A 12,881-nucleotide genomic window follows, 5' to 3' on the forward strand; every position below is an offset into this window, starting at 1 on the left:
TTAACACATTTTTTACAACATTAACAATAACAAAGTTGAAATAGACAACATATGTATATTTCTTTTGATCACATGAGTACAATCTATCGATATTAAAGAAACCACTGTCGAAGTTAAATCTACTCATTTTTAATAATTTAATAAGTTATAACCTTGAAAGCCCCAACTAAGTGAATAACGTGTTGTGATATTTTTGAAATGTTTATTACTGGTCATGGCAGGCTATTCGAATGAATATACACATTATTTTCCTTTACATCAATGTATGTATGTTTATATGTATGTAAGTATATATATATACATATATCTATTATTATTAAATATACATATAAAATATACTTTATGCCCATAAATAATTTTGTATAATAAAATACATAATAAATATATAAAAAACTATAATTAAATTATTATAAAGATCGTTTTTCGCTTTTATAAACCAAATATTTTCTTACAAATGAAAATCCAGTTAAAAGTGAAATAAAAAAGATGTAGAAAAGTCACCACAAATAACATATTCGAAGTACATCAAACTTTGATGAAAAAGCATTGAAGTTTACATAAGCATGTCATTCAAAAAATAGGTTTATTTTTGACATCTAAATATCGAATTGTTACTGCTTCTAAAAATAAGATTAGATGGAGTTCAAAGTTGTCAAAATTGAACAACATTGACATAGTTTTTTCACCAAAATTTAAAGTACTTTAAGTATGCTAATTGTGGTGAAAATTCTACTTCCTTTTCCTCACTGTTTTTGCTGGTATGTACATACATATGTACAGTAGAAATAATACATGCTTAATATGCACGAAAAATGTTGTACATTGTACGAAATGCTTCGTGGCTGGATAATAAAATTCATTTGAAAAATTTAGCTATTCTCTTATAATCGCATCCTAAAAATCGTCCTTCTAATTAGACCTAAAAGGACAATTGAGTCCATATCTTGGAGCTACTGTTTTCCATCAATTATCTCTGGGGTTGATATAGGCGGGCCACTTTAACACAGGTATAATATTTCCCCTTTGGCCGCATTACAAATGTCCTAAAACTAAATGTTCCAACTAAATTTGGACACGTCCATAAAAAGGAGCTTTTTTCATATTGATTTGACATGTTTATGTTATCTTTTGCAATGAGTAGACGAATAGAACGATTCTTTCTTAAACTAAGACGTTTTCCCACAGGGCGACTACTAACTTTTTGTTAATAACATTCATAGGGAGTACTTTTTTGGAACTTTTCGAATTCTATTGTCATTAAATTATCCTGTAGAGAGTTTTATGAGGTCTTCAACCCATATGTTGAGATTTCACTGAATCTTTCTTATCAAATTTGTTTACTTTTTTTGAAAGTGTTGATTTATTCATTAAATATTTATCACAGATCAACAAATCTTCGTTGTAATATTAAAAGAAGTATTAAAATCGATGCTTTTTACACAATTATTTAGCATATTTTTTAGCAAGTCTTCTTTTCTGTAATAGTTTCCAATGTTTTGTCAGTAGCATTAAAATAAATAAAAGTTATTTGGTTTTCCTTTTTTTGAATTTAATTAATTATTTTTTTTTTGTTAATTTTGTTAAATACATGTATATTAATAAAAATGAAAAATAATTATTAATAATATATCAACAATAAGTTTAGAATTTCAACCATTTTTGAAATATTTGAAAAAGTTTCCATTGTTTTGTCAACCACAGATATATCTGCAATATCAAGAAGTCCTATGATTCTTCTTTAAGAAGGAAAATGTTCCAAAAAGTCCCCCTTTATACTCCCTCTGTATATTTAATTTTATAGTCCTATGTTCAATATATAAAAAGTACGAGTTAATAAACGGAAAAGTACCAAAAATTCCAATTTTTAGGAATTTCTAATTTCTTGTTTTTAGGTATATTATAAAAATTTCAAAAAGTACCTTTTGAATGAAAAAGTACCAAAAAATTACTGTTTGGGGTTGAAGTAGGTGAAATTATATAACAAATAAATATATAAGAGCAGAATCAACAATTTTTAAGGATTGGATATATTTTTCCTCAAGAACCATATTTAGTGAATAGATTGGATAATAATTACACTTAATAAATATGAAAACGTTAATTATTTTTACTTATTCGAGCAAAAGTTATAGCGGTTTAAAATAATTAAAATCTTGGTTAAGGTATTTTTAAATAAAATAAGTACCAATTAGTAAACATTGTATTAATAAACATTGTATTAATAAACATAAACATATTAATAAACATAAACATTGTTTATTGTAATTTTTTTTTTTTTTTTAATGTTGAAATGATTTGTTAATAAGGAGTAATTTGTTAATGATATTTAACTGAGTGATTTAAATTTTTTTTGTTGGTAATTGTTTTCAAATACTTAAAACTCTATAATTATTGATATATATGCGTTGAATAACTTGTTTAAATGATACCTTGTCCATATGCTTGTTGATTTCTATTTGTATTAACTTTAAATTTAGTATTTTTTTTTTTTTTGCTTTAAAAAAGACTGCTTGTTAGATTTTATTTATATACACCATTAAATATAAAATTTACATATACTTCATTCAGCTCATCTCATTATATGCTAAAATGTCCTATATTATTATTATAATTATTTTTTTTACATTTTTTTAACTTTAATTTATATTCTTTATTTATTTACTTTTATTATTATTGTTATTTTATTAAAATTGAATGTTGTCTAATTAAGTAGTGTTATTGGATCCGATTATGGCCTTTGGCTAGGATTCTGTATAAGAATGAATAAACTAAACTAAACTAAACTAAACTAAACATTTATAAGGACTATCAGCGCATTTTTAAACAGTTATCGCAAATTTCATATTTCATAAAATACTCTGATAATTAAAAAAAAAATATTTAATTTTTTTTGCAATTCCATCCTAACCTTAAAATTTTGCAAATAAAAAAATTCGAAAAAATTGTCCAAAAATTAGAGATGTTTTTCATGCATTGCAAAATGAACTAGATTTGGGAAAGATAAGAATTTGAACTAGCTTTCACGTATATTTATATGTTGAATTAAAGTACAATATTAATATTTTTATACCCTCAATCTGCACGTTTGTGCAGATGTTTGTAATACATAAAGATATTGGTCCAATACCCACCTTAAAGTATACCGATCGATTAAGAATCATTTTTTGAGCACTTATAGATAATAAGCAATATAGTAACTTTGGTCATAAAATATGAGACAGAGTAGAAGAAATAATTAAAAGGAGACTGAACAACCCACTTGAATTGTATTGTACATGAATTTATAAAAAATAAAGATTGAAATATATATGAATTGAAATCACAATAATTAATACATGTCCGTCTGTCTGTCCGGCTGGGTGGATGTCCATGTAAACCTTGTGCGCAAGGTACACCAAGCATGTTTTTTGTCACAGGGAAGAAGACTATTGAAAATGGTTGAAATCGGCCCATTATTTCACCTAGCCCCCATACAACCGTACCTCCAGATTTGGGCTTTTTATGCCATAAGTAGGTAAAATATACTATTATCTATCTAAAAAATTACACAAATAAGTTTTATATAAGTATAAATGACACTGCTGATTTTTGTAATGATCGGCCCTTTTTTGACCGTAGCCCCCATACACACCACATTAAAAATGTCTTAAAAGTCTAAAATTGACTTGTAACCAAATAAGTTTTATATAAGTATAAATGACATATAAATGACATTAATCGGGCAAGTTATGGCAAAATAAAATGATTGCAAATATTTCCCAACACATTGGTCTAATTTTGATTTATAATATTTTCTTTAACACTTTTAAACATTTTGTTTTATTTCTTATTGAAATCTATATACAAATTCTCATATCTCATATATTATGTACATCAGCCATACTTTTAAATATTTAACGTTTCACAAGTAAAGTCTATATTATCATCATGAATTTAAATAAGTAATATGTTTAGTATATTCTTTTCTTTACTAAAAAAATCTGTTGGAAATAAATAATACCAGTATTTTAGAAACATATTTTTTTAAATTTATGAAAATTAGTTTTTTAAATTTTTCCCGACTACGTTATTATTACACTAAAAGCAAAACAAAATGAACAAAACAAAACTAAACAAAATAAAAAACAAAATACACGAGGCATCTAAAGTTTAGATGCCTCGTGTATTTTGTTAGATTCTAAACCAACAGAAATTTTAACATACATAACAAAATAAACAACGCAATAAAACCAACCTACATTCAAATATACGAACAGAATTCACAAAGGCAAAACAAAAACAAAATACACAACTCAATGACGCCAACAGCATTCAAACATACAAAACGAAATACACAGCTGAAAAACCAAATACATCTACACACACGTTTTCTGATATACAGTGTAGTTGTTGCTTATTTAACAAAGCATAAAAAATATGACATTTTCAGAGGTTGTCTCGGATTTTTGCTCATATCTCCGTTATTTACCGACCGATTTTGCTGATTTTAAATAGCGATCTTCTCGAAGGCATGTGTAACAGAATTATTGAAGATTCGGATCTTGCCGATATCTGGGGTCTTCTAAAAACTGATTTCAACAGATAGACGGACATGGCCCCCCCGGGGGCATGTTACCTTGGCGAAGACCTGCGCCTTGGTGTTATTGCAATCCCGGGGTATAATGAGGGCCCAATACCTCCAATCTGACCGGGATTGAAAAATTGGTTGTCTCAGTCTACTGCTTGGCTTAGTCCTTGCATAGATTGCCAGAGGTCTGACCAGAGCACCGCATAATCTGGTACTACGGGTGGCCAGTTGCCCGCAGGACTATGTCCTGGCTGGTCAGTTGGTTGAGGTTCCTTCGGGATCCACGTAGTGGCTGTTGGTTGAACCCAAATTCGCGGGAAGAGAATAAGTGGCGGTTAAAAGACTGATGCATGATAATAGTCAATATTTCGGGATAAGGTTCGGTGCTGTTGCCGAAAATCAACAGATACCCCACAGAGGAGTGACTGTGGGACTAAGCGTTGGAAATGAGTTGGTATCAATTGTATATGATAAAGAATGAATGTAGAGGTATGCGGGACTCATCCACCGGTATACCTAAATGAATGTGTCGTATGTTTTTCTCTATGAATGTGTCGAATAAATGAGATGTGTGCTGGGTTGAATGATGATGGATGAAAGATATCATATACAAGAGATACCGATTAAGTTTCCTTCCTTGTCCAGATATGTTCAGAGTTTACTATGTTCATATTCGACTTGTCACAGCGTGTCACTGTGAGTAAGAACGATGTCTACGGCTTATTGAAGGATCGTGATTCGGTCCACCGGTTACGTCTCTAGGTGCTGTTGCCGAATCAACAGAGCCATAGTAGTGTGGTTGTCTTACAACGTGACTACTTTGGCAAGAGATTAGATAGCTCGAGTACTCCAGCAAAGTACTTGCGCATGGTACCGGTCATAGCCAATGTGCAAAAATTGCCACCTGCGTCTTCATTGAAGACAAAGGGCGATGGTAGACCGTTCTCAAGTCTACCCAGTGGATGAAAAAGACCACCGTGAGATAAGGCCGACACGGCAGGTGCTCACGTTAAAACTATCGACAGTCAGACAGACGGACATGGCTTAATCGACTCCGCTACCTATAAGGATCCAGAATATATATAGTTTATAGGATCGGAAAATTATATTAAAGAAATTACAAACGGAATGACAAACTTATATATACCATTCTCACGAAGGTGAAGGGTATAAAAATTTTAAAAATATAATCATGGTGTAGGGTATTATATGGTCGTTGATGCCCGACCAATGCAATTTCTAAAACAAAGCGACATCAGCCAACTTTGTTGAATGCTGTTAAGCAATTAGAGTTAATTTTATATTTTTTACGCTCTTGCTAGAAGTTAAATTTACGATCGGGTTGTGTACTTGTGAATTGCCGAAAATCTTTGTAATTAGCTTCTAATTATTAGAATAATATGAACGCGCAACGCTGTATTAGAGTTGCCCAAAAAATTCTACCTTTAGTTATTAGCAGAGCACATGCACTATGCACCAAAAAAAATATTTCTTTTTTAAGGTACATATTAATAGCTATTCAGATCTTAAGTTTTTGATAACAAATACAAAGGTTTTTATGGACTGCAATAGATACTATAATACCACTTTTAGGAGACCACGACCTCGAGAATGGCAAATATAAAGACTAAGAAACAACTTTAAATAATTAATTTCTGAAAGTGGAAAGGTTGATAGCAATTCTAATAAAATTTGGTGAATAAATGTGTTTTTGTATAAATTATATTTCTTCCAAATTTTATCGTTTGGTAATGTTTTTAAGTGAATTATGGACGTGAGAGATGTAAGAACAAAAACACAGACTCAGAAATTGATACTGAACCGATATTTTAAGGACCATACTTGAGGACCGAGACAATTAGCAAAACAAACCCAAAATACCTTCGCACTATTGTGGTTTTAAAAATTAAATAAGACTATGTAAAATTGTATTTAAATCGAAATTTGTTGATATTCATTTAAAAAATTCTAAATATTTAAATACCAAATTTTTTATAAAAATATGAACTACAGAGAGGAAAATAAAAAATATGCTGTAAAAATGTTGGAAATATGCAAAATATATGCAATTTAAAGAAATATATGCAGTTTATGCATTTATAACAATATATGCAAAAATATGCAACAAATCGATGTCATTTTGTAGCAAATTCTTTGATTCAAAAAAAAAAAAATAACTAGTTAAAAGTTATTTTGAGTTACTGACTACAAACATGCATTTGCATAGAAATCCTTGCCCTGGTTGTTAGAATGATATACACCCATATTCGGCATTTCGATTACGTTTACGCATTCAGTTAAGCAATGATCAAAAAAAGGTAATCCAACAAAAAACTGAATCGTAAGAAAAAGAAGAAGCATTTCCATTTCGCTTCAATGCTTTACAATTCGTAATTACGTTTTTGTAAGTTGTTGTTTATGTGGCGGAGAGCCGAATCGAAATTCTAAACGGAGAAAATTTCGATTCAAATTGAAATGCAGAATATGGTCCATAATATTGGGCCTAAGTGGATTAATATTACAAGTGTATTTATTTCCAACTGTTGCGGTCTATACGAGACCAATATGCATTAAGTTTATTACTCCATTTTCAAGTACGATATTGATACGATAATCAGCAACAACTGATACCATATTACTATGAATATCGTTTAATACTGCCATGTACGATGCGTTATTAATGTAACGCTGTATTCAGTTGTACATTCGAAGATATTTTCTGACATGCCACGGGGGAGACTCTAACAGCGTTATATTAAGTTGAGACGATTCCACCGATGACATCCCAGGAGGAACTGTTTGGCGATCATAGTGTTATGTACCTTAACCGGTAAAACAGACTTCGGCGCTGGTGTTGTTCTGAATATGAAGATTTTCGGCAGCTTACATGTATACCGCACGATCACATACGATCTTCCTAAAAAGAGTGTTAAAAATACAAATATTTTATTTAGTTGCTTGGCATCATTCAACAAAGTAGGTTGATGTCGCTTTGTTTCAGAAATTGTAAACGCAATTTGAAACAAGTAATATTTCTATATTAGGCTGTGCCAAATCTTATATACCCTTCACCAAGTATGTTTTAAAAAACAGCCTTTATTTATTTTGTATCTCTGCACACATGTCACACATAACATACACATAAACAAATATAAACTGTAGCAGAAAGAAATATTAACCGTTGTACTGTAATACCACCGTCAAACTGTATTACCACCCTAAAACAAATATCAGATGTATTACCAACATATTACTGCTTTATCTTGTTCTTGTTATAACCTTCACCTTCGTGAGAACAGTACAGCATGCAAACATACAAAAAACAAGTATGAATGTATAGTCGGGCGTACATTCAACCATTTGATACCCTACACCAGTCAGTATGTATGTTAAAAATGGGGATTATTAAAAAAATAAAGCATTTGGTTTGTTTTTTAACTTTATTTCGGAATATTTTTACTTTTTTTTTGGCAAAAAAAGACATTTTTTTAAGAGGGCTCAAAGGGGAATAGGGCAAAATATGGCCCTATCCATAAAAATGTTGGTAGGGAGTCTTCTTCAATATTATTTATGTAGAATTTAAAAGTGTTATTAGTGTTTGTAAGTGAATTTGGATTTTTAAGTCATTTTCTGAAGGGGAGTTTGTATGGGGGATAGGGTCAAATGAATCCCGATCATTACAAAAATCGGTAGTGTCATTTAAAGTTCTATAAAGCTAAGTTTTGCGACTTTTGTTAACATAATAGATCATTTAAATTAATTATAAGCCAAAAGGCCCTATTTGGGGGGTACGGTTGTATGAGGGCTAGTCGAAATAATGGATCGATTTTAACCATTTTCAATAGGCTTCGTCCAAGAGAAGCGTGTGTGCCAAATTTCATCAAATTATCTTGAAAATTGCGGCCTGTACCTTGCGCACAAAGTTTACATGGACAGCCAGCCAGACGGACGGACGGACATAGCTTAATCGACTCAGAAAATGATTGGTATACTTTAAGGTGGGTATAGGACGAATATTTTTGTATGTTACAAACATCAGCACAAACCCAATATACCCTCCCCACTAAAGTGGTGTAGGTATAACTACACAGCTGAATAAAACCAAATACATCTCTACACGCACATGTTCACCTTTATCCAATTCACAGTGTTGTTGTTGCTTTTCTAACAAAGCATGAAAAAATGTGGCTTTTTTGATAAAATTTTCAGAGGTTGTCTCGGATTTTTGCTCATATCTCCGTTATTAATAGACCGATTTTGCTGATTTTAAATAGTGATCTTCTCGAAAGCATGTCTAACTGAATTATTGAAGATTCGGATCTCGCCGATATCTGGGGACCTCTAAAAACTGATTTCAACAGACAGACAGACGTACATGACTTAATCGACTCCGCTATCTATAAGGATCCATAATATATATACTTTATAGGGTCGCAAAATTATATTATAGAAATTACAAACGGAATGACAAACTTATATATACCCTTCTCACGAAGGTGAAGGGTATAAAAACAAAAACACAACATATTTTGTATGCAAAATTAATAAATTAATTTGTTAAATTCTCTAGACAGTCCTTAGCTTCACATTTTAAATTAAATTAATTTAGCTTTATTTAAAAAAGTCCATAAAATTACCTCACAAAAGTATACGAAATTTTTCTGTATTTCATATTTGACTATATTATACGAAACATAAAAATGAGAATCGAATGTTTTTTTTTTTTTGCTAAAAATTGTTTTAAGGGGTAACTATCAACCGAACGGATACATTTTTGGACCATTTGGTCCACAATTTTGGAGTATTTGTACCATCTTTTCATATAATATCACAAATTACCATTTTTGACCATATTTGCCATTTTTGTTTTCTCTTTTTCCAGAGATAAAACCAAAATTTAATATTGGGATTTAATAGATTCCTTCAGGTATCTAAAAATAATAATCTTTGTTATAAAGATTTGTTTTTAAACATTCCATGATATATTTTTGGTATCGTTCTTCTGTTTCTAATTGAATTATCTGGATCTTAAGTCCCTTTTCGTACCACTAGGGTCGATATTTTCCGACAAAGTTGGCTAGTATACATTAATATATTTTAAATTTTCAAGACATCGTAGCGGTGTACAACTCTAAAACATGCCTTAACAAAACGTCATCCTATACAGTAGATTTTAGTTTTTACTACTCATAACATTCACGATTATGTTGCCCATTACAACAAGCCCAAAATTTTGGGCTTATTTTGATCATAGTAGATAATATAAATATTTTTGAGTGGCGTTTCTTCGAGGCATGCTTCGGAGTTATAAACTTCCACAATATATTGAAAACTGAAAATGTATAACAGTGAGTGGCGTTTCTTCGAGGCATGCTTTGGAGTTATAAACTTCCACAATATATTGAAAACTGAAAATGTATAACAGCTGATATCTAAAACAATATATAGAAGACAAGTTTCCCCGAAAATTTTTGACCCTAGTATTATAAAAATGGACTTGAGTTCCAGTAAATTGAATTAGCGATAGAAGAATGATTCCAATAACATATCTTGGAACGTTTAAATACAGATTATTGTAATAAAAAATAATACTTTTAAATGCCCCAAGGGGTATATTAAATCCCAATAACAAATTTTGGTTTTATCTCGGAAAAAGGAGAAAAAATACAAATATTGCCAAAAAGCGCCATTTTTATGATATTACATAAAAGAATGGTTCAAATACCCCAAAATTGTGGACCAAATGATCCAAAATTATATCGATTCGGTTGATAGTTACCCCTTAAAAAAAGTCCATAAAATTTAGGTAATTTTATGGACTTTTTTATTATACCTAAATTCGAATACTTATGAGAGACACTGTATGTGAAGAAATTATCATTTTTATGTCTATTGATTTTATTTTGTTTATAAATATTGTCAATTTATTGCAGTGCAATTTAATTTTCAAAATTGAAAATAGCCAAATATTTTTTTCAGTGCAATTTCATTGAAAAAATACAAATAGTGTAGTGTAGCTAATGTCTCCATTGGGTATCGTTCAGCATATGAGACGCACAATATACCACTGACCAGTAAATCGTTTTGTATGAAGCCAAAAACGTTTCTTTGTTCATACATACTGAAGTGATTAAGAGTTGAAGGATATCGCAGTCTAGATGGGTCCTGATATCTGGACTGTGGCCGGATGGACAGCTGTCTGCAGGTGGAACATAAACATTGTTGAGTTCTAACTCAGTTTTTCTGATCTAATGACAATACCTTGGAACTCAAGATACTGGACCATGCAAAATCAAGGTACAGGGCTCTGTTCAATTCCCGCTCGGACCAAAAGTATATGGAGAAGAATTGCCAGGTGATGGTGCTCGAAAGTTACAAATTTAAATTGTGGTAGGATGACTGACAGCCCGTTTGATTTGGCGATTTTTTTTTATAAAAATCTGAACAAATTTGAAATTGAAGATTTCTAATATATAATTTGGCAATGAAGGTAGAAGATAATCTGCCAACACCGAGCACAAATTAATTCGATAACACTACTATCCACCGACATAAGATAAATTAACACCTTTTTGTAAGTTGTTTTGATTATTTATTAATATTAAATAAACAAACTTAAATATATATAAAATATTTTTGTTTTTATAATTGTAGGAATGTGTAATATTTTAAATATTGTACTTAACATATTATTCATGGTTATATTTTATTACTTGTTTTTCAATTTATTAATAATAAACAATAAAAATAGTTAAATATAGGTTTCACGGTTAACACAAATTTACAATCAAAAGCTAATAGCTAAAAGTAAGTTTAGCATTTAAGTAATTTATTTTATTATAGCAACGGATACTTAGAATCAGAAGAAAATATTATGGAATTGCAATATAAACAAATCAAATTAATGAATGTACATTAGTATGTCCCGTGGAGCTCTTTTTTGCAGGAATACCTCTCAAACGAAGCGTATTTATGTACTATCTACCAGCGATTGAAAATATTGATCACATTACAATATACTCAAAAAATTGTTCTGCATTCTTTTTGAAATGGGTCTCAAAAATTACGTAATTTTTAATAATAATAATTTTTAGATTACTTTTATTGTATTATAAGGGGTATATTATTTTCAAAATATCTTAAAAATTCAAAAATGGACCCAACTAAACGCCAAACTATTTTTTTAAATTTTCTGTATAAAAATAAAATGATGACAATTTTAATTTTATTATTACATTTTTTTTTTTTTTTTGCTAAAAAGCGAAAATATTTCTCTCCAACTCATTAAATATTATTTTGTAGACCAAATAATACTCTGCAAAAATATTAAAATAATTTTTCCCTTAATCAGCTTAAAATTACACAATTTTTGAGACCCACTTCAAAATAATAGAAGATATTTTATTTTTCGCAAATTATACCGAGTCCATTAGAAAAAATATTTTTTATTTTTTTAGTGTTCAAACATTAATAAGCCTTGATTTTCTAAAAGAGGGATCCTACTATGCGGGCAAAGGTAAATATGGTCGATCATCATAAACTTTTGTAGAGGGACACTAATGATATTCATGCAGATTTTCATGAAAACTTTCACAATCGAATATTAAAAACTAATTTGAGCTGATTTTTGTAAAGATAATACAATATTAAATATACAATAAACTGTTAGATAAAATTATGGAGCAATTTTAAACCATTTCAATAAATCCTGTGGCAAATTTCATGAAATTACCTGAAAATTACGATTGGTATACTTTATGGTGAGAAAGACCAATATCTTTGGTGGTTATAAATATCAATACAAACGAATTCTCCCTACAATAGTGGTGTAAGGCATAAAAAGTGTTGTTAACGTGATATATTTAAAAACGGATCGGCAACTTGTAAGTTTTATTATTATTATAATGCTTTTATTTATTTTAAAGCCATTTTAGGAAATCCTACTACATTTTTCATTTAACAATATATAATCTTTCTACCTCTTCAGAAATATGTTATTTTCAAATCGTTATCAAGTGTTTGACAATTATTTTTGTTATGAAATTAAACCTAAGATTCAGCTTTAAGCACATACACTGCGTATTCAATAAATATCAATAAAATTTTCTGAAAAAGAAGGATAAAATACGTATTATTAAAAGTATATTAGCAATTGTCACAATTCATAAAACATCTGGAAATCCATAAATTCAGTTACATTTTATTAGCAGAGTTCTTTTTTAAATGTATTTTTTAAGAAAAAAAGGTATGTATTTAAAATCGTATTTTAAAATAACGATCTCTTAAACAAATAAAAAATAATATTGTATATTGT

The sequence above is a fragment of the Lucilia cuprina genome, chromosome 3, assembly GCF_022045245.1.
Source record: "Lucilia cuprina isolate Lc7/37 chromosome 3, ASM2204524v1, whole genome shotgun sequence".
NCBI lineage: Eukaryota > Metazoa > Arthropoda > Insecta > Diptera > Calliphoridae > Lucilia > Lucilia cuprina.